Source organism: Hippopotamus amphibius, chromosome 5, assembly GCF_030028045.1.
Source record: "Hippopotamus amphibius kiboko isolate mHipAmp2 chromosome 5, mHipAmp2.hap2, whole genome shotgun sequence".
Taxonomy (NCBI): domain Eukaryota; kingdom Metazoa; phylum Chordata; class Mammalia; order Artiodactyla; family Hippopotamidae; genus Hippopotamus; species Hippopotamus amphibius.
Genome location: NC_080190.1, coordinates 105,180,619 through 105,205,201, shown reverse-complemented (window position 1 = coordinate 105,205,201; position 24,583 = coordinate 105,180,619). Strand labels below are relative to the sequence as shown.

General features: G+C 37.7%; 1 long non-coding RNA gene across 1 annotated transcript in view; it reads left to right on the top strand.

The window, feature by feature from the left end:
- Positions 1–24,583, top strand: part of LOC130854599 (uncharacterized) — a 47,918-nt gene that overhangs the window by 6,243 nt on the left and 17,092 nt on the right. Inside the window, exon 2 of the long non-coding RNA XR_009054060.1 lies at positions 18,851–19,018. This is a non-coding gene — a long non-coding RNA (uncharacterized LOC130854599). The remainder of the gene's footprint in view (positions 1–18,850; positions 19,019–24,583) is intronic.

Below are 24,583 nucleotides of genomic sequence, written 5' to 3'. Positions count from 1 at the left end.
CCTGCCATGAAATTGTAAGAATTCAGAAAAAGAACCACAAGTGATCTGTTCTTAGAGTAACAAGAAGTGACCAAAGTTGTAACAGGGCAACATGATAGCCAACTTTATTACAATGAATTTGTGACCTACACAATTTCCCAAATCCAGGGTAGGAATTACATTGCTTTTATAATGGCACAAAGAGTCTTCAATACTGCTACTATCGATTAGTGATTTTCCATTCATCATATTACATAAGGAAGATTTTGAAAGCATGTGTGGACATCCTACTGGAAATATAACAAAGAGACCAAATTCCTTCACAAAATCACAGTTACAGTCTTGGACCTGAAAGGGACCATACTGATCCTGAAGGTGAGCCTTCATTTTAGAGCTAAGGCTCCTGAGGAAACAGAAGCTCAAAGATTGGCCTGTGATCTGTCCCAGAGCCAGTGAACTCTTGACTCCCGAACTGGTAAACTTCTCACCATGCATAGTAGGAAGCCCTTTCATGAGCACTTTTGCACTCGTTGCGTCCTAAATGTCTTTCACCCCTCTAAGAGTGTCTTGCCCCTGGCACGTTCTCAGTTAACATTTGATACCTGGGAAGTCTTCATGGATTTTATTCATGAGGAAGGCCTACATTGGGCCTTTAAGGGTTGCTAGGAATTGGATAAGTAAAGGAGGGAGGCAGGGCACACCAGGCAAAGTCAAAAACTTGAGCAAGGACATAACAGTGTGGGACACTGATGAGACCAGCTAATTGGATTGAAGGGTCTTTGGATGTAGCTGGAAATAGAGATGTGAGCTCCTACTCATCCCTCAAGTCCATCTCAAATATAATCTCATAAGTAGAACCTTCCTGATTTCCTCAGATGCAATTAAGTGCTGCCTCTATGAGCCCACTGTATTTGGTACACGAATGGAGACAAATCATCACATTATTTTTGAGTACTTATTTATGTGTGCCTCGTAAGTGCAAGGATTATATGTTGGACATCCATGTGCTGACAGCACCTTATATAATACCTAAATAAGGCAGGTACTTCGTGTATAGTCTCCAAAATAACTATTTTTTTTAATACTTGGCCTATCTTACTTATTCACATTTCCTATAATATCCCTCTAGACTTTTGTATTTTCAGTTCCTAGTTTGGAGAATAAAATCCAATTTTTTTGAGTAGGCCCATGATCCCCTTCATATAATGACCTTTATCTCCTTTATGGTCTATTTCCTCCAGATTAATTAATGAGTTAATTAATAAACCAGCTATTTATTGAGTACCTATCACATGCAATAAACCTCAAAGCCCAGCTCTATCAATTATTTCCCATTCTAAGTTTTTCATTTTTTTTCTCTTGCTAGTATTTCTTGTAGCTTTTGCCTGGAATTTTACTTCTCTCGTTCCATTTCTGAGGCTCAGCTCTAGGTGACCTGCTCTCCAAAGGCTTGTCTGAATCCCTCTTTACCATATTCTCACAGTCCTCTCTACAAGCTTCTGCTGTGGACCCCGCTGGATGTGGTTATCCCTATATGACTGCCTTCCTGACTATATGACATGTGCAACTTAAGGCAGAGGTCAGGTCTTTTTTTTCTCCACTGGCTCACAGAACCTCTAGCATATGTTGGGGCTAGATTGAATAAATGATTGAAAATGGGTGACTATAGTTTTCTTATTGGATCAATTTGGTGGTTTAAGAGAAACAAACACACAAACATTCTCAGTGGAGTTTGGTTTCAAAGAAACGTTAAAAGGAAACTTGCTCTATGAAACAAACTGAAACAACTCTGCTTAAAAAGAAAAGATTCCTTCATTTGCTCAGAGTAATTTGTAAATCAGTGGCCTGGAGAGATGATTTCTAAGGTCCACTTCAGATCTAATGCTTTATGAGTTTGTGTATATCATTTGAAACCTTAAGGAGATAACCAAACAAGTATCACAGCCTGGTTAAGAATTAAAAAGGCATTACACAGAGCAAAAATAAAATGAAAACCAAAAAAAGCTAAACTACTGAAATTAAACAGACCAATGAATCAGGTTTTATTGTACATTTAAATCTTTGTCTTAATTAAATTTGAGATATGCTGCAACTCCTGGAATAAGCATAGAGAAGGAGTTCTGGTTTCTGAGGTCCCAGTGCCAGGTTTCAACATCCCAGAGTGCAAGAGATCCTTCCAAAAAGAAAAGAAAAGTTTTTAGGGGCAAAGTATAGCCTTGGAAGAAGTAGCAAGTCTCTGATGCATCAATACCAGGATTCCTTCTCATCTCCTGGGTGGGGTATCACGACCCTTAAATCATCTGGGTTACCTGTGGTCTTTTGTTTGGATTATTTCCAACTTTTTTCATCTGTAGTATGTGACAATAATAGTCCTTCCTCATAGGGTTGTTGTCAAAAATAAAAAATGATCTTGTTTGGTAGGTGCTTAGTATAATGCCTGGCAAAATGAACAATAGCTATTATCATCTTGAGTCAGCTTGGTAGCTCAACTACTTTAAGAAGATAGACAATATTAATAGTAATGTATGTAGATATTTGCTGAATGAATGAGTGAATGGTAGTCACCTATGAGTGGAGAACTGCACTATTGATTTTACATATGTTAACTTATTTAACCCTCAAAATAATCCCATGAGTCAGGTACTATTATTATAATTGATCTTTTACAAATTGAATTTCTGAAAGGCCAAATAGCTTGTCCTTTATATTTGAAAATTTATTCTCTGAGAAGTTATCTTGTTTGGAAAGGTTAGGACTCGAGTCCAGTTCTGTCTGTCTCTGAAGCGCCTGCTCAGATTTCTCCCCCACCATACTTTCTGTCATTGAAGTGGGTAGAGCCTAGACCCTCAGAGGGCCATACTCGGCAAGACACAGATTGAAAACAAAATCTTTGGACTGAATTCCAGGAACTCCTGGGTTCCTCACTTCATTTAACACTGTGGTAGCTGGCCCAAATGACTTCATTTCTTTTATCTTTCTCTTTGACTCTTACCTAGCTCTAGTATAATTCATGCATCCTAGGTTTGGCTCCAAAAATAATTTGTCTTGATAAACTGATGTTTTCCTGTGCCTCTCTGGTCCTCAGATGCTTTATTGTTATTCCGATTTGCTCTTTGATGTTGGTTCTGAGGTCTCACTTCTCTCATCTTCCTTGTTGAAAGACTGGATGGACCAGGAGGACTGGGAAGGAATTAACCCGGTGAAGTGTGTGTCTGGATGGGAAGCGAGGGATATAGCTGGGAAGAGGAGTATCCTAGGCAGAAAGTATAGAGGATTTTATATAGAGTTGGCTTAATAATGAGAGACAAAATTGTTTAAATTGAAATAAAGACTTACAGACACACAGTTTTAATTTTTATGTGGTATCAAATAACCTCAACTCTGCGAAGAGCCAGATCTTCCTCTTCATTTAACAAATATTTGTTGCCTGTCTGCCATCTGTTCCATTTACTGTTCTAAGCCTCCAGGAATTTATCAGCAACAACACATGCAAAGCCACTCTTCTCATGGAGTTCACATTTGGTAAATGTTTACATGGGGACAGACAATAAACGTAACAAGAAATAAATTTTAAGAATGTATCTAGATTTCTATGCTTCAAAGACAATAAAATAGAGTAATATGATCAGAGTGGCTGGAGCAGGGGGACGTTCAGCAATTATCCATTGGGGCATCAAATCAGACCTCTCTGAGAAGGTGTCTTAATTGCTGAGATTTGAATGTCTAGAAGAAAACAGCTTTGCAGATACAGCGGGGCAGAGCATTCTAGGAAAGCTGCTTCACATGTTCTGTAAGAGGAAAAAGGAAATCAGTTAGCAGAAGCACTCTCTTTTCCTTTTCCTAAGAACCCTGATTCCAGGAAGCAAGATGCCAGATGTTTTTTCCAATCGCATATGTGATCCATATGTCTCTGACATATTGGATTTTAACATTAATACCCAAATCTTGCTAGTTTCAAGCTCCCACTTCATTTTAAGGAATTCTAGTCTCTTGTAAATTTTTCTTTTTCTACATACCCTTAAACTCCCCAAGAGATATCGTATGCGCTCCAGGGAGTCTGTTTTGCTCATTGCTCCCTGTCACCATTGCTGGATGAGCTGCTGTCACTGCTTTTGTCACTAGTGGAGTCATGATTGCACTGACAGTGCCACAGTAGCCTTTCCACTAACAGAGGTGAGACATTCAGTGTCACTTGAGTCAAACTCTTACACCACGGAAGCAAGCTGGAGATCTTCCAGTAATGCTACCTGCCCCTGCTGAACTGGACACCCACAGGACAGTAGTCTGTTGCCAATTGAAATGGAGAACTTTCTTTCATTTTTGCTTGAATACTGAAGTGTTACAGAGTTTGGCAAGCAAGCCCTTTGAGTTTTGTTCACTTAGTTCTCTTTTCCCCAGGGAGCACCATACCACATGGGTGGCTGAGTTGGCAGAAGCTCCTGTAATAGTTTTGCAGCGGACTTTATTGGATGCCAACTCTCTGAGTGTTTTTCTGTGTCTAGGGAATTCCTACCCTCTGAATCTTGATGAGAAGTCAGAGCCCACTTCCCACTATAAAATTCTAAATTGCTGTGTATTTGCTTTCTCAGCCTCCGTTGCAGCTAGGGTACAGAACATGCCCTTGGCGTTACCAATCAGATGAATCCTTTCCCATGCCTGCTGTGTTGGTCATCTGACTTACAGGGTCTAATGCTCTGTGGCAGCAGTATCCTCAGAAGACTTGTTTTATGGTTTGGTTTTAGGCTTCATTCCTAACTGCATTGTCCCCAAGCTTTCCAGAGGTTTTGGGAGCTAGTCAATATCTTTAAAAATTTTCTTTTTTCTTAAATTGGACACAGCCACTTTTGGGCTGTTTGCTACATAGGCAAGTAAAGAGAAGGGTCAAGAGAAAGGCCAAGAAAAGGGAAGAATTTAATTTCTGTTCTTGGGGGGAAATATTCTCTTCATCTCTGTAATTGGCTATGAACAAGGAAGCACAGAGTCCTGACTGCCATTGGCCCTCATCTTGCAACTGCAAGGGAACCACTTTGGGATGGAGCCGGTATGAGGATGGCAGAGTGAAGCGGGGTAAGCATCTTAATGACATCATGGTGCCTTTGATTTTACTGTGCCTAGAGTCTGCTCTGCTTCTGGTCTTGAAATTATCTGAGATGATAAATTTCCTAATTGATAAGCAAGCTTAATTTGGTATTTTCTGTTGTGACTGCCTTTACTACAGTAAATATAAATATTTATTTGTATTTGTATTTATTTTTACGGAGTAAATGCAAAATGAAAATGTAAAATTCTCAGTAAAATTCTCTTTACTGAGAATGCAAAATGTTGCAGGCGTTTTTCATTCATTCAACAAATACTCACTGAGCACCAACATATATTAACTCCTTTAATTGTTATAACCACCCTAATGTTACGATAATGTACTCTTATGTATGCAGTTAAGCATGTATACATGCACATAAGCATGTATATAAATATAGTTTTAGGTATGCGTGTAGATATAGATATACATAAAGACATGTAACTAGCTGATACATGAGATTAATCACCTATGGCAGCTAAGTCCCAAAGATGAGGGTTTAAGTTGCTGAGTACTCCATGTTCTAAGGATGCAGTACACAGGTAGGTGGAGCCAGCAAACTTCTCCAAAATTCTTTTTTTTAAAAATTAATTAATTAATTAATTGGCTGCGTTGGGTCTTCATCACTGCACACGGGCTTTCTCTAGTTGCGGCAAGCAGGGGCTGCTCTTATTGTGGTGCACGGGCTCCTTATTTTGGTGGCTTCTGTATTTGCGGAGCACAGGCTCCAGGCACACTGGGCTTCAGTAGTTGTGGCACACAGGCTCAATAGTTGTGGTGCATGGGCTTAGTTGCTCCACAGCATGTGGGATCTTCCTGGAGCAGGGATCGAACCTGTGTCCCCTGCATTGGAAGGCGGATTCTTAACCACTGTGCCACCTAGGAAGTCCCTCCAAAATTCTAATTGAAGCCTGCTAGTTCAGAGAATTATTGAGATGTGCCACCAACATCACCCAGGTAATGTTTGAGAAGTCCCAAGGAGAGAGGATGAGGTGCTCTGGAGAATTGAGTGTTTGTGAGTACAGTGTTTCTTTCCCATCACAACAGCTAACAGTTTAACCAACAGTTTTTCATCCTCACTATCAGGATGGCCAGTTCCTCAGCCTGGGATGTGCCCTGGACCATGCTGCTCTCATTCAGCTCATTTCATGTTTTAATACCAGGTTCTAAGTTGGTTAGTATGACTTGAGGGTATAAGTAATAAAAAATATGGCTCACACTTGCTGAAACATTAATAATCAAATATATTGACACAATTACCTGAAAATCCAGAAGTAGGATGGATTTTAAGTTGGGTGATCTGATAATAACGGTTCTGTTCTGTCTTCAATGACATTAGGCTAAAAAGCCTCACGATGTAGGATGCCTGCCACCAGTAAAGGAGTATATATGTTTCCTAGTTAATTCCTGTGGGAATTAACTTCCATCTGAATATTCCAAGCAAATTCCTGAGATTTATCCTATTTGGACTGTTTATGTCAGACGCCCAACAATGCAGCAGTGACTGTGGCCAGGAGAATAGAACATGTTTGTTGGCTTAAAGCAACCAAGGTCTACCCCTGAAGTAGGTGACTTTGAATCAGCTTTATGCAAAGTACATGGGTTGCATGGGGGAGGGTGTGTATGTCTGAATAGCAATCTGGATGCTGTTAGGAGGGGAGGATGGAACATGGATGCTGAAAAACAATCATCAGTATTGTTCTCTATGAGGGGAGTTATAATGAGAGGTGATCAATGACAGGGATATATATAGATCCTAAATAAAGAGGCAGAAGAACTTGGATGGTGTCCCAATTAACTGGTAAAGATGTACAGCTTCAGAGAAAGATTGGAATGGTTTTCAAGAATTCTTTCTCAATAAAGATCAGCTTACACTACCACTGGGATCCGTATTGATTTACGGAAAGTCAGGTTAGGTGTTGTCTAGTACAGAGTGAGGTTCTGTATGTCCCCCTTTAGCAATCCACAAGGAGAAGCACCCACTAAATTGTGGCTGCTGAATAATGAGAAATGTTTGCCTGTCGGCAACAGTCCAGCTGGAAAAATGGTCAGGCTGGCCCCCATCCCCAGTTTTTCCTTTTCTAGAGTGAAGAGAACAGAAGAGGAAGGAGCATTCCCGCTTAGTCCCAAAAGCTGGGATTTCTACTTGAATGTCCCATCAGTACTTTAAAGTCATTATTTCTTCATTGCTTCCCTCCTCTCTACCTTGATGTTCTCCTCCCCTCTCTACTTTGGTTAGTAACAATATTCCTTACCTACTAGATCACCTGAAGCAGAAAACTTAAGAATTGTCCCAGATTTTCATTTCTTCATTTCTTATGCCCGTTCAGAAGCAGTCCCAATCTTATTTTAAAGTATGTTTCAAAACTGTTTTCTCTTCATTTATCACTACAGATACCTTCCTTTGGTCATCCATATATATTGCTGTGGACCGATACAGTTGACTCCACATTGGTATCCTTGACATGAGAGTTCATTCTCCACTTTTGCTACTAGAGTGAGAATTCTGAAACATAGATTTACATGCATCGTAGTTCACCTGTTTAAAATCTTTTATTATTACTCATCACTTATGAGATAAAATGCAAAACTCTTTAGCCTGGCAGCTGGCACCGAGGACTTTATGATCTGGCCCCTGCCTACCACTCTAATCTCTTCATTCCTGATGTTCTTTTTCTCTCTTTTTAGTCCCTATGTTGGGTAAAACACTTGTTATAAGTGTGAAATGCCTCCTCTCCTTGGTCCATGTTGTTTCTTCTGTCTATTTTGGAAGATTCCATTCATAAAGCTCACATTTTAAATCCTTCATGTGTTTTTTCATGATTCCCAAGCTTAGTTGGCATATCTTCCTCTGTGCACCTGTTTGTCCTTCATGTAAATTTCGGTCTTTATCACACTGTATTGAAGTTGTTTTCATATTTGTCTCCCCCTTCATTCAGTCAGCCCACATTTCCTGAGTGCCTTGTGTGCATGAAGCATAATTCCAAATGCTGGCCATTTAAAAATAAACACTTTATACTTACCGACTTCAGTTAGCAGTAAAGTAGAGATAGGCACTTAAATAAATAAACGTGAACATGTTCTAGATGGTAGGATGGATCTCTCAACGGGGTACCTGATCAGCATAAAGAAGAGAGAGGCAGTTTTACTTGGGTTTGGGGATTGTCTCAGGTTAGGTGGTAGTCACTCTACATGTGTTATCCCATTTATTCTTTTCACCAACCAATATTTATTGAGCACTTATGCTTGCCATACTCCGAACCAAGAGATACAGTGGTAATGAAGTCAGAATTAGTTATTGCTCTCATGGTGTTTACAGTATAGTTCGAAGGCGACAGACCAAACAGACGATTACAATGCAGAGCAACAAGCATCATAACTGGGTAAAGTAGACAGTGTTCATACAAAGAAAGTGGGCCAACCCAGGCTTCCGGGTGGGTAATCAGCAATGACTTCCTGGAGGAAATGACATCTAAGTTCAGACCCAAAGGATTATTAAAAGTTAGGCAGGTGAAAGGAATGGGGATTGGAAGTGGGGGGATGGGAGCATTCCAGGCAGGATAGTATTTCCTAAGGTCTGGTGGTGAAAAACAGCATGGTAGAGTCAAGTGTATTAGGGACAAAACATTATGCGTATATAAATATGTACAATTTTCCATGCACCCCAGACCTTAAAGAAGAGGATTCAATCTTGCTTTTTGGGTCTTTCTCATAAGATAGCAACCAAGAGGGTAGCTGAGACTGCCTTTCCCAGGAAGTTCCATGTGTGCTTCCTTTCTGAGGACATGGGAAGAGTCTAAGCATCTGACTGCTGGGTTCTCTGGCTGTCCTAGACCACCCTAGGATGGGTTACCTTAGCTATTGGGCTTGGTGGAAGATTGGGGACTAGGAGCGGTACACAATGGGGGTGGGATAGAATGGAGGGTGGAGCTACCTGACTATAAGAGAGCCATGTGAGGAAAAGATTTTTGCTAGCCACTCAGAATGGAAAACCTTCAGGGGAAGGACAGGTGCATAAAGGTAATGCTTAGGTAGCTTTCTGTGCAATTCTGCATGAAACTCCTCTGTCACCTCTTTAAGAACTTCATAGTTAAGATATACCCTGTCCTTCAGGCTTTCAGATATAAGGCTCATGTTTCTGTGGCTGGAACACTACATAGAGACTGGACTGGGAATTCTTTGGATTTTAGAAGGAAATGCAAGAAGAGAAGTAGAGGAAGTTCACAGAGCAAATATCTCAAAGCATAGAATTGGGGAAGGCTCAAGATAAGGCTTAAGAGGTGGGAGACCTGGTCACAGAGGACCTTGAAAGCAAGATTGAGGAGCATGGACATTTCCTCTTGGGAATGGTCAATGGGAAGACAAAGAAGAGAACCCAGGATCAGATTTGCATTTCAGACAGATTACTCTGTCTCTGGTGTCCAGGAGAAATAGGCAAGTCTCAAGGCAGGGACATGATTTGCTCGGGTATATAGCAATACTTGAGGGCAAGTATTATTACTTTGATTTTTCCAGATGCAGAAGCAGAGCTCAGAGAGGTGTTTGGCAGTAAACAGAAGCATTGGGACTCTGGGTTATCTGGCTCCAAAGTCCAAAAGTTTTCTTAGTAGATCATATTGTCCCTACGTACTCGACTGTACCATTCTTTGAAGGAAGAAGCTGGGTCTTCTTATTTAAGGGTTCAGTGCCTGTCCTGGTTATCTATTAATGAGTGACTAAACATGGAAAAACTTAGTGGTTTAAAGCAATTACATTTATTTTGCTCATGCCTCTGCAATGGGAGCATGGCTTGGAAGAGACAACTTAGCTCTGCTCCACTCAGTAACACCTGGGGTGGCTTGCAGGCTGGGACTGGAATACCCTGTGGGCTCATTCATCGTCTGCCAGCCGATGCTCACTGTTGCCTGGAAACTTAGTTGGGGCTATTGGCTAGAACACCTCCACCTGGACTTACTTTGTGTCCTGTTCCTGATTTCCTCACAGCATGGCATCTGGATTCCAAGGGTGAGCATCCCAAGACAGGGTGGACCATGCTGAGGTTGTATTGCTTTTTTAAACTAGCCTTGGAAGTCACTACCTTCTGCTTGTTAGGAATGCATCACTAAGGGTAGCTCATACCTAAAGAAGAGAACATTAGACTTTTGATGGGAGAAGTGTCAAGGAAGTTGCTGATGTGACTTAAATCAACTACAGTGCCTAATAATCATCACTAACACTTAAACATAGCAAGCACTGCTATACTTTTTCCTTATATTAAGTATTTGATCCTCATGACAATCTTGTATTATTGGACCCATTTCACACGTGAGTAAATATAGGTACATTCAGTTGAGTATTTCACCTAAGAGGACACAGATAGTAAGGGGTGGGGGAACTGCTATTGGAATGTAGACAACTTGGCTCCAGGGTCTGGTTTCTTAACCACTCTGTTATGTTGTCTGTTGCAGAGTCTGGAATATAGTCAGGACCGATATACATTTGCTGAATGAATGAATGTTTTATATTTTGGGCTTCCCTCATATGCTAGTAAATTATTTCATATCTGACATTTTATATCCTGTATCTGACATTGAATGGGAGATATTCTTTTGCACAAGAGAAAATGGTTAAATGATACATTCCAACAGCATCTCTCTCTCTCTCTTTCACACACACACACACACACACACACACACACACACACACACACAAATCATTGAAAGAGCATGTAGCTGTATGTATGACATTTTCTCCTTTCTCAAACTGGCTTTATCTCCATACTATTCACTTAAAAAGAACATATAAGAGATAATATATTCTCTATGGAAATTGTTTTTTTCAGTGCTACTTGCATGATACAGTTAATTTAGAATCTAGGAAGAGCCACCTTGTGGTAAAATTGAGCATTTCACAGTTATACATGTTAAAGAAAAAAGTGTAAGCAGCTTTAAAAGGAATCTACTGGACAGCAAAACAAAAGGTATTGATATTATATGCAAGTCACTTAATATGGTTTGTGATATATAGTTTGCTTTTAACATTAGCAAATATTTATTGAGAATTCTAAAAGCCTAGATTAGAGTAATTCATTACTGTATTGCATATAACACTAATGGATTTATATTTAAGATGCTCATTTCAGTTGTTTCCTAGTATGCTTAGTTTCAGCACTGATTTAGACCTTAAAAAGGAAACTTAAAAAGTATATTTAATTAAATTTTTCTTAATATTTAATTATAATACAGCTTAAATTTCATTATGTATTTCAATGTATTTATGTAACATTAGTTGTAATCATGTATCAATAATTAAGAATACTAATTTTCCTTTTTGGTTCAATTATTATTTTGACACCTTTGCAGTTTTTCATAAATTTCTTTCTTACGTTCCAGCAATTCATTGAATTCTCCTTCTTTCAATTGATTCTCACATGTTCATGTCTTCCATAAAACCTTCCCCCTTTAGTTGAATGTGGTAGTAAAGAGTTTGCAACTCTCAGTGAATATTCATAATGTGTAATGAAGTATGAATTGCCGCACCATTGAAGAGCTTCCTCTCTTTTTCTCCTTCTCTACTGGCACTTTGAATATTTGCTGTAAGCTAAGAGGTTAATTCAGCATCTTACTATCTGCCCTTCCATTCTCCTGCCACTTCTCATTTCTTTTATTCCTGTTCCCCAGATTTCATCTGACAATCTGGTCCTGTCTGGTAGTGATGGAGTCAAGGTAGGTGGTGATGGTCTAGTATTGCCATGGAAATGTATCAGGGAGATCTGCAATCTAAAATATCGTTGTCTAGAGGGAAGAGGAGTAGGTGAGTTGGACTGAAAAAAGAGTGGGAAAAGGAAAACATTGGGACATGCTGCTTCTCCTTAGTAATAAAACCCTCTCTGGCTCCTGCTCCCTTTCTTATTTCCAAGTATATTTATCCCTCTCAAACCTCCAAGGATGTATGGCTTTTGTTTGGGCTCTTTTTGCTTATGTCTGTTGACGTTTCTGGGTTGCCAGTTCCTCAACTTCAAATCTGCAATATATAAGGTTAAAAGAAAACACAGGTGACTCACTACCCTGTGGTTCCTTGGGTCTCCATGTCCCTCAGTGGCTTGCCTTCTCTCCTCTGTCCAGAAGTCGCCTTTTGTTTGTTTTATATACAGTTTCCTGGGTTTTCAGTTGTACTTAGTGGGAGAAATAGGGGAAAGAAGATCTAATTTTCCTTCTTGAAGCAGAAGTTTCAAATTACTTTTTTTGTTTTCAAATTTCCTTTTTATAAATTACTTTTGTTACTATGTGGAGAACAGATTCAGAAGGGAAGGAATAGGTTCCAGTTCAAGATGGCAGTTTAGGAAGACCCTGAATTCACCTCCTCCCATGGACACATTGAATCTACACCTACTTATTAGAGCAGTTCCTCCTGAAGAAGAACTAAGGGCTGATTGAACAGCTTCTGCATGATAAATGATAGAAGGACAACATACAGACAGGTAGGAGAGATGGAGACATAGTACCAGTGGGAATCCCACCCCTGTTGTGGTGACCTCCAGTAGGGAGGGGTATCAGTGAGGGGTCTGCATTCAGACTTGCCTGTCCTGGGGTATGGGGAAAGAAGAGTGGATTAAAGGGCACCTAGACTATACATGAAGGAAATCTATTTACTAACCCTAGAGCATCTTCCATATAGGAGGGAACCTGCTGGAATTCTCTTGGGGCCCAGAGGCACTGGAGAGCACCATTTTTTTGTGTTTCCATGCAATTTGATGGCATAGACAGGAACATGGTTCAGGTGCTCTAGCTGGCCCACCGGGGCCATTCCAGTGTGTCCCAGGCCCCTGGCCCAAACCAGCTCCAGCTATCCCCCAAAGATGACCCTGGCATGGCATGCTCTGAGGCTTCCCCTTAGTGTGTGCCCACTCCAGCCATCCTGCTAAGGTGGCCCTAATGTGGTACTCTCTGGGACACCCTGGTCTGCACCTACTCCAGCTCCAGCCAGCCTGCCAAAGCCACCCAACACATGCAGTCTACGTAGGGGACTCTCCTACACATAGCCACACCCTCAAGACTGGGAGTGGTGACTGTTTTGCTTAATTCATAGAAACAAACAGAGAAAAAAATGAGGAGACAGACTATATGTTCCAAATGGAAGAACAAGATAAACCCTAGAAAGAAATCCTAATGAAATGGAGATAAATAATTTACCTGTTAAAGAATTCAAAGTAATAGTCATAAACATGCTCCCTGAACTTTGGAGGAGAATGGAGAAGCATAGTAAGAACTTCAACATAGATTTAGAAAATAAAAGAACCAATCAGAGCTGAAAAATATAATAATTGAAACAAAAAATACACCACAAGGAATCAACAGCATATTAGAGGATAAGGAAAGAATAGGTCAGTGATCTGGAAGATAGAATAGTGAAAGGCACCCAATGAAAACAGCAAAAACAGAAAAGAACTTTAAAAAATGAGAACAGTTTAAATGCCCTCAGAGATATCAAGCGTACTAACATTTGCATTATAGGGGTCCCAAAAATAGAAGAGAGGAAAAGGGGCAGAAAAGTTATTTGGTGAAATAATGGCTGATAACTTTCCTAACCTGGGGAAGGAAACAGATACCCAGGTTGAGGAAGCACAGAAAGTCCCAAATAAGATAAACCCAAAGAAATTCACACCAAGACTTGCCATAATTAAAATGGCATAAGTTAAAGATAAAGTGAAAAATTTTAAAGCAGCAAAAGGAAAACTAGTCACATACAAGAGAATCCCCATAAGGCTATCAGTTAATTTTTTAGCAGAAACCTTGCATGCTAGAAGGGAGTGTCATGATGTAATTAAAGTGCTAAGAGGAAAAAAAAGAAAAACACAACCGAGAGTATTCTACCTGTCAAAGTTACCATTCAGAATTGAAGGAGAGAGAAAGAATTTCCCAGACAAGCAAAAACTTTAGGAGTTAATCACCACTAAACTGGCCTTACAAGAAAATTTAAAGGGTATTCTTTAAGCAGGAAAGAAAAGGCCATAACTAGGAAAAAGAAAATATGTGAAAGAAAAAGAACTCACTGGTAAAGGCAAATATATAGTGAAGGCAGTGGTTCAGTCACTTGAAAAGCTAGTATGAAAGTTAATAGACAAAAGTTATAAAATCAACTATAACTACAATAGATACATAAAAGATACAGAATAAAATGATATAAAGTATAATGTAAAAAATGTGGGAAAGGGAACTAAAAATGTAGTGCTTTTAGAATGCATTTGAACTTAAGCAACTATCAGCTTAAAGTAAACTATATAGGTTGATATATGAGCTTCATGGTAACTGCAAACCAAAATCTGCAATAGTACCCACATGAGAAATAGAAAGGAACCCAAACATAACATTAAAGAAAATTATTCAGTCACAAGGGAAAAGATCAGGAAAAAGAAGAGTGGAACAGATAAGAACTGCAAAAAAACCCAGAAAACAAATAACAAAATGGCAATAAGTACATACCTGTCAATAATCACTTTAAATGTAAATGGACTAAACTCTCCAGTCAAAAGATATAGAGTGGCTGAATGGATATGCTACCTACAATAGACTCACTTCAGATCTAGAGGCACACAAAGACTGAAAGTGAAGGGATGGAAAAAGATATTCTGTGCAAATGGAAATGAAAAGAAAGCTGGGATAGCAATGTTCATATCAGACAAAATAGACTTGAAAACGAAGACTGTAATGAAAATCAAAGAAGAGCATTACATAATGATAATGGGCTCAATCCAAGAAGAGGATATAACATTTGTAAATATTTATGCACCCAGCCTGGAAGCATGTAAATATAAAAAGTGAATAAATATATAAAGTGAACAGATGTAAAGGGAGAAATTGACAGTAATACAATAGTAGTAGGGGACTTTAATACCCCACTTATATCAGTGGATAGATCATCCAGACAGAAAATCAATCAGGAAACGTTGGCCTTAAACAACACATTAGATCAGAGTCCACTTTATATATATCTATAGGACATTCCATTCAAAACCTTCAGAATACTATCAAGTGTACATGGAACAATCTCCAGAATAGATCATGTTTGGCCTCAAAACAAGTCTCAATAATTTTTTTGAATTGTAGTATAATTGGTATTATATTAGTTTCAGGTGTACAGTATACTGAGTCAATATTTTTATAGATTATACTCCATTTAAAGTTATTACAAAACAATGAGTATATTTCCCTATGCTATACATTATATCCTTGTTGCTTATCTATTTTATACATAGTAGTTTCTGTCTCTTAATCCCATACCACTATCTTGCCACTCCCCCTTCCATGTCCCAACTTTGTTCTCTGTCTATATATCTGTGTCTGTTTCTGTATAATGTAAAACAAATATACATTCGTTTTATTTTTTAGGTTATGCATATAATTGATAACAGAGTATTTGTCTTTTTCTTTCTAACTTATTTAACTAAGCATAATACTCTCTAGGTCCATCCACATTTTTGCAAATGGCAGAATTTCATTCTTTTTTATGGCTAAGACTCCATTGAGCGTGTGTGCATGTGTGTGTATCACATCATCTTTATCCATTCATCTGTTGATTGACACTTAGGTTGCTTCCATATCTTGGCTATTGTAAAGAAATAATGCTGCTGTGAACATTGGGGTTCATGAATCTTTTCAAATTACAGTTTTCATTTTCTTTGGATGTATGTGCAGCAGTGGAATTGCTGGATCTTATGTAGTTCTGTTTTTACTTTTTTGTGGAACCACATTACTATTTTCAATAGTGGCTGCACCAATTTACATTCCCATAAGTAGTGTACAAGTATTCCCTTTTCTCCACATCCTTGTCAACACTTGTTATTTGTAGACTTTTTGATGATAGCCATTCTGACAGGAGTGAGGTGATATCTCATTAATAGCTTTTGAACAGCACAGGAAACCACTGACAAAATGAGAAGACTACCTACTGAATGGGAGAAAATATTTGCAAATGACATGACTGAAAAGGAGTTAATAGACAATATATGTAAATAGGTTATACAACTCAATAATAATAAAAAAAACAATTAAAAAATGAGAAGACCTGAATAGACAGCTTTCCAAAGAAGACATGCAAATGGCCAATAAACACATAAAAAGATGTTCATTATCACTAATCATCGAAACCATAGTAAGCTATTACCTCACATATATATATATTATGCACACACAATGGAATATTATTCAGCCACAAAAAGAATGAAATATTGCCTTTCCAACAACATGGGTGAACCTAGAGGGTATTATGCTAAGTGAAATAAGCCAGAGAGATAAAGACGACTACCATATGATTTCACTTATGTGTGGACTCTCAAAAACAAAACAAATGAATAAATACAAGAAAACAGAAACAGATTCGTAGATGCAGAGACCAAACAGGTGATTGCTGGCAGGGAGGGGTGTAGGGTGATGTGCCGCATAGCTGAAGAGGATTAAGAAGTACAAACTTCTAGTTTTAAATAAGCCATGGGGAAGTAATATACAACACAGGGAATGTATTCATTAATATTGCAATAACTTTGTGAGGTGACAGATGGTAATGAGACTTACTGTGCTGATAGTTTGTAATACATGCAAATATTGAATCACTATGTTATACACCTGAAACTAATATAATATTTTTAGTTAATTATGCATCAATAAAAAAGAGAAAAGATACAAAACTAAGTGGAAGGGAAGGAAGTAGTGAAGCAGCAGAAGTTGGGAGAGCAGTTAAAAGTTGTTTGAATCAGTTAAGAGATGATGTTGATCTGCATGATGTAGCAGTAGTGGAATTGGAGCAAAGTATATGTTTCTGCTTATATAATAATACATTCTTGTTAGCTATTTGTATATTTCATTTTTTTTAATCCAGCATGTATTAATTGAGCAGGTACTGCGTGCTAGTGCCTGATTTAGGCTTTTGGTGTAGACTGGTAAGCAATATGAGTATTATCCCTGACTTTTGTGGACCTTATTGTCTAATTTGGAAAGATAAATTAAACAAGTAAATAAATAAGCAAAAATTTACTAAATAAGTAAAGAAAAAAAACTAACTTTTAATTACAACTTGTGACAGTGCTGTGAATGAAGTCAACAGTGCTATAATAGAACATAACAGAAGACTTACTTAATGGTGTAATCAGAGAAGGTCTCTGAGAAGATGGTAATTGATGTGAGACATGAACAATGAGAGGAAACCAGGTTTCCTGGTTTCCAGATTTTCCAGGAAAATCTGAGATTTAGGAGGAAGAGAATGGAGGAGAATTGGATGAGGGTGTAGAAAGCAGTTTGATTATGAGATAAAGGGTGACTTGGAGTTTTGGACTTTTGGTGAAGTAGGAATGTATAGCAAAATGGAGTTGGTCTTGATAGGCTCTGCCAAGGGGAGGATGATAGGGGATGATGTATACATTTAGCACTTGGGCTGTGAATACTGAATACTTTACTAAGCAGTGAGGAGTTTTCAGTGCAGCTGCTTTGTAGCTATGTAGTTGATAGGGCTGTTGCTCATTCAAGTCCACTTAGAGGGATTTGATCTTGATGGGCAACATGACTCCCTCAGGCAGCTGTTGTGGAACTTGTGCAAAGCTTGTCTGATTCTCTTTATTTCCACTAAGTATGTTTTTACCAGGATCCCACTTTCATTGCCTTGTTTAGCAAGTATTTATTATGTTCATAATCACAGCAATACGTGCACTGTAATATTTGTACCCATATGGCAATACCATGATCATTTAGCTTTGTTTAGTAACTGAAGAGAAGACAAAACAGATATACTTGAAATATTTTATTGGTTCATATGTGTGCCAGTGATGAAGATGATGATAAGAAAAGATAATGTAAAGAATATCAACATAAATTGAAGATGTGTTAATATACAACTTATTTGTTTTAAATTTTGACCACTTTAACTAAAACAAATTTTTAGTGTAAACAGAATATTAAAGATTTTTGGGGAGAAGAAAGAACCCCTCAAAAAACAAATAGAACTTTTACGTGTTCCAACTTTAGACTGTAAATCTTTAAGTGTAGAGACCATGTAGGATGTATCATTGGAGTACTAGTACCTATATAGCACCTGGCATGTGCAAGGTGCTAAGTAAAGGTCTATACAATGAATGAACTGAAAAATGAAATGTTTAAGCTGTTGCTCCAAATATCAACCAGCATAATTTCTGATCACACAAGTGCTCATTTCAAATAGTGGATTTGTGTGTGTGTGTGTGTGTGTGTGATATTACACAAGTACCTACTACCCTAAGTGACAACAGAAAATAATTAGACAGTAGGTTCATCACCAAGGAGTTTTTGTCTGCTTTGTCTGTTCTTGGCTATTCCATCCACTCCATCTCTGTTAATTCCTACCTTCAGAGTTAAAATTTCCTGCAAGGGATTAGGGATGTACAAATTGCCTGCTAGAAGCCACCTAGCTCCTCTAAACAAAAGGAATATCTGTCAGGGTGTAGTTTCAGAATGGGGATTGACTTTTCTACCAGGGAGGTGAAGAGAGGAGGTGAAATAATGTGGCATGTAGCAGAGAGGACAGTCTTGGAAAGGGATTAACACGGTTACGGTAATTTCCATTTATTATCTGCAGTGTGCCTGGTACTTTATTAAATGCTTTATATTGGCTCTATTAACCCTCAAAACAACCCTCTAAATACTGTTCTTATCCTGTTTTTCCAGATGAGGAAATTGAGTGTTCCAGTTACTCTATCTTTGTTACAAATTACATCATAATAACCATTTATTATGCTCATGGATTTGTGGACCAGGAATTCAGATAAGGATGGCTTGTCTCTCTACTCCACAGTGTCTGAGGCCTCAGCTGGGAGACTTGAAGATGGGGTCTGTGATCATCTGAAGGCCCATCCACTCACAGGTTGAGTGGTCGATGCTGATGGATGCTGAGGAACAGCATGTGATATTTTCATGTGGACTAGTTTGCACTTCCTAAGAGCATGGTGGATGGATTTCAAAGGTGAGTATTTAGAGTGGCGGGGGGGAGAGGGGAAGAGAGAGAGAGAGAATGAGAGAGAGATCATTTTTATGAGTAGCCTTGGAAGTCATGGTAGCAGTAACTTCTGTCACATTTTCTTCATTGGGTGACTATGTGACTATGAGGAATGCCCAATTTCAAGAGGAGGAGACTGACTTTTCCTCTTGATGGAGAAGCGATAAGGTTCTGAAGAGAAACGTTGATGTGGTCACTTTTAGAAAATACAGTTTACCACTCAGAGAGGTTAAATAGCTCCCCCAAACAGCTAGTAAGTGGAGCAGCCCCAGCAGGTCTGGGTTTCTTATCTCTGACTTTGTGTGCTTGCCTGTTGGTCACATTGCACAGTAGAGTGTTGTAGGATCAATATAATTGTGAAAGAACTACTGCGAATAAATAAGCAAAGAAAGTCACATGAACAACTTGAATTCAGAGTTTTGACTGTTACGAAAGAATCCCAGGCTTCATGATTTGCAGATCATTGAGACAAGAGTTTGTACCTTTTTTGGTATCTTTTTGATGTCACCTATTCACATTTTACCTTAAAGTATGTTCTTTGTGCATATATCTTATAACGCACAACCTCTTCCAACACATATACTCTGGTTGCTCATTTTATTCAGTGTAGGATCTTTGTCTAATTTTTTTAAATTAATTAATTAATTAATTAATTTATTTTATTGGCCGTGTTGGGTCTTTTTTGCTGTGCGCGGACTTTCTTTAGTTGCAGTTGGTGGGGGCTACTCTTCATCGTGGTGCGTGGGCTCCTCATTGCCGTGGCTTCTCTTCTTGCGGAGCACAGGTTCTAGATACGTGGGCTTCAGTAGTTGCAGCACATGGGCTCAATAGTTGTGTCTCACGGACTCTAAAGCGCAGGCTCAATAGTTGTGGCACACGGGCTTAGTTGCTCCGCAGCATGTGGGATCTTCCTGGAGCAGGGATTGAACCCATGTCCCCTGCATTGGCAGGTGGATTCTTAACCATGCACCACCTAGAAAGCCCGGAACTTTGTCTAATTTGATTCATCTTTCTAATATTACAAGAAGCAGGCTCACAGTAAACCCTTAATAAATGCTAGTTAAATGAATAAATATGAGTTTATTCTAGCATAAAATGGCAGAATAGTATAACTTGGTTTTTGTTGAACTGCTCTGGAATACTTTGATTATAGGTATTGTGAGGACCAGATTAGGTAATTTGAGTGAAAGTGTTTTAAAGTGGTAAATGTCAAATATGTTTTATGGTGAATATGGTAATTGTGGATTCCGTCCTGGAGCTCCAATAGATCTGTGAGGGAGACATTTTAATTCTTGGTGTTTGACATCTAGCGTGGGTTGTTTTCTAGGAATAAAGGTAAATCATGGCCACAAGATCATTGGATGGTAGGAAGGTCTCCTTCTCAATATGGTTTTCTTTCTTTCTATCTCTCAATGTATCTATCTATAATTTAACATAACTCATAAATAAGATCATGTTACTTGTAATATTCTATTTTGCTCTCACTGTTAAAAATATATCTTAGAGATCTTTTTATGTAAGTACGTGTAAATTTACCATAGTCTTATAGTGCTATGTACAATTTTGTGGTGTGGGCACACTATATTATATTGAAATAATTTCCTATTTCTGGGCATTAGGTTGATCGTACTTTTTTTGTTGTTGTTGAAATTATAGATAATGTTGCAATGGCATACTTATGCATAGCAAGAATTTCTAAAGAATGAATTCCTGAAAGTGAATTACTGGATAAAAAGACACGCTTTTTATGTTTAAAATTTTGATAGCTACTAGAAATTACTCTGTTAAATAGCTATGTGGATATACTTCTACCAATATTTTCCTGCATCCTTTCAATGCTAACTTTGTTGTGCTTTATCTAGGGAAATTGTAGTATAGTACATTAAAGAATCTTCCTGTCAATAAAGGAAGGATTTTGAATTGATGTCTATTTGAAATTCTTACTCTGCCACTAACTAGTTGTATGATCTTGGGTAAAGCACTCCTTTATTTCAGCATCAGTTTCTTCATCCATACAACACAGGCAATGGTAACAACCTTCCTGAATTGTTGAAAAGAATTAATAGGATAACTACATATGTAAAGTGCTTGGTGAAATTCTTGGAGCTAAGAATTATGGTTAAATTATTTTTCCTTTCCTTCATCAAATTTTTATTTAAATACAAGGATGAGTCAAAAATTATCCTCACTCTGGCTATATTAAAACTTCTATAAATTCTACAGACAGAGTGTGGATAATTTTTGACTCACCCTCGTATATTACCTGAAAATGTAAGCCCCATTTTGGCCCTTATATATCTTATTACAAAGTCCTGCTTGATTACTAAATTTTCAGGAAAATAGCATTTTTTTTCCTGAATTTATAGCTTAAACACACACACACACACACACACACACACACACACACACACACAAAGAATGCATTTTGATTTTCCTGACTTTAAAAATCACACACCTGGGATTGTAGTTTTTTTTAAACCTTCCTCTTAATTACTCTCTTTGACCATATAGCAATCATTGTTTCCTGAAAACATTTGTGTCTTACAAAGTATATTTTAACAGTGCTATATCATACTAATCTTGGAGAAAAGCTATAGTTTTCCTATATATTGTTTTCACTGCAGATGTACTACCTTAGGGAAATATTTTAAAAGCTGGAGTTTCTACCCGTTAATGTAAAATGTTCCCAAGAAAAAGATAAAGGACAAAATTAAAAATTCTCATTTATACTGTAACCCTTGATTGTGTTTCCAGAAGTTGCCTGGTCTGAATGAAATTATTTGGTTTATAATGAGTTTTAGAAGAAATGAAGAGAATGCAGGTATTAGAAAATGAAATATGTCTCTTAATTGAAAAGAGACTGTGATTGTTTCTTTCCAATCTAAATCGAATTATTGTGACAATGGTTTCAAGCAATTGGAAAGAGGAATTATTCTCTGGAAATAATGACTTCATTATATAACCTATAAAATATAAGTTTAAAAAAAACCTTAGTTGTCTTTCTGCTGAAATAAATGATTTAAAAATGAAAATATTTTTATTCTTGTTCCTCTGCAGAATTCCTTTTTTGCAAAATAATACATAAGCATTAGAAGACAGGTGTCTGGTTCTGTACTGGAATTTTCATTTGCGCCACGAGGAGATATAAACTACCTAAGCAAAGGAAGTGAAACTATATATATTAGTGTAGATAAAATATTTATGGTCTTAATTGATTTGCTTTCATTGAAGTCTCAAGCAGTTAATTTTTAAATTTACTACTTAAGATGAATATAATTTAAATTTTTAGGAATATAATTTGCATTTTTATATTATATACACAAACACATACAATCCCAGTACATGCAGAAACACTACATTGGTTGCAGTAGGGTGCCCCAAATGTTGATGCTTATAAAAGAAGCATGATGAATTCATTTTCCTCACATGTTGAGAGAAAGAATACTTTTAACTATTTTTTTTACCTTTTAGGGAAAATGATCTCCCCAAACTCCAATACTCACTAGATTTTTAATAATGTGAAATACTACCCAATTTTCAATATCAAGAACAAATACTAATTGTCCAAATCCAGATGTTAGAAATAGTTACTAAAGCCTTCAGTCATTTTCCTTTTCCCATTTACTGGTACATGGACCATGCAAATCGTTATTCAGACATAGCCCTTTAACTCTTGGAGTCTCGATTGGGTTCCCACATTTTGGAAACTGGGAAATTTGGTAAAACAATGTAATAATACTTCTCTGACTGTTTGCATGTCTATTTATTTATCTAGTTAATATCTATCTACTCTACCAATCTATCTGTCCATCTCTCACCAGCTTACCTATGGTACATATACTATGTGTATTACTCTGTCTTCTACTAAACATGTACTATCTTCTTCTGTATATATACTGTCAGTTACATTGCTTTTCTTTTCCATTTTTTTGTATACATTCAATAGATTAACTTTTAGAAAATAGGTGTTTGGGAACAAATACTCATAGAATCAGACTTGGAGTGTTGTAATTGTTTGAAAATTCCTTCTTATTTTTAACTGAAACTTCTGTCCATTGGGCTCACTTTTACTTATGAGCACATGCCCAATCCTTCCTGAAACACTGATCTCATTTCATAGTCCTACTGGTCCTTTCTCGTTTCATCTTTAACTTAATCCTCTCCTACAGTGTTTCACACGCAGCTTTGGGGCTTTGTCTTAGACACATACCTCTAAACAAGAAATATTTATATGTTCAGATATCTGTATGTACCCCGCTTCCTGGTAACTTTATTTTTCTGTGTTCTGATTGTTAATCTTATTCTCCACAAATCTCAGTTACAGACATTTTTCAAAAATGTCACCTATGTTCATACCAGTGTTCACAGTAAGGGTAACAAACATAATAAATCTGAGATTATAAACTAGTGTGATTAAAACAGCCTCATAAGTCTAATTCTTATTCCTTCTGTATGCTGCTCTCAAAGATAAATCTTCTGAAAATAAGACTTTCTCAAATTAATATCTCAAAACTCTTCACTAATTCTATATTGTGTAGAGAATGCAGTACGAATGCTGTATAGAGGCACCGCAGGCCCTTTGAATGCATCTTGCCAACTTTATCTATAACTATTCACTCATCAGAAACTTTAGCAAAATAAATCTGCTCATTATTCTCTGGTAGGCAGTGTATTTAGAGAGGCCAGGTTGTCTGTGTTTAATTCCTGCTCTGCTACCTTCTCACTGTATAACTTGGATAAATTAATTAAGCTCTCTGTGCCTCACTAAAAAAGAACTAATAATAGTATCTACTTCCTAGGGTTATTATGAGAAGTAAAATGTTCTTATATAAAAATCACAGAAAACCATATGTGACACATGGAAAGAATTCAATATATGTCAGCAAAAAAATGGCAGATTAGAGTTTATTTTCACATACCATTTCTTTTTCCTATAAAATCATTACTTTTTTCTCTATTTATTTAAGCCGTCCTTCAAGACACATTTCAGATCTAATCTCCATTCTTTTTTTTTTTTTAGAATAGAGGACGACGTTCATTTTCTAAATATGTCTCTGTTGTACTTTAATTTTTTTAACTTTTTTAAGCTCTTTATTGGAATATAATTGCTTCACACTCTTGTACCAGCTTTTGAGGTACACCAAAGTGAATCAGCTGTATTTATACATATATCCCCATATCCCCTCCCTCCCGTGAGTCCCTCCCACCTTCCCTGTCCTTGGCCCTCTAAGGCATCACCCATCATCTAGTTGATCTCCCTTTGTTATACAGCAACTTCCCGCTAGCTATCTGTTTTACAGTTGGTTATGTATATATGTCTATGCTACTCTCTCACTTCGTCCCAGCTTCCCCTTCGCACCCCGCACCCCCCCACCCAACCCCGTGTCCTCCAGTCCATTCTCTGCATCTGCATCCTTATTCTTGACCTGTCACTGGGTTCATCAGTACCATTTTTTTAGATTCCGTATATGTGAGTTAGCATACAATATTTGTTTTTCTCTTTCTGGCTTCCTTCGCTCTGTATGACAGTCT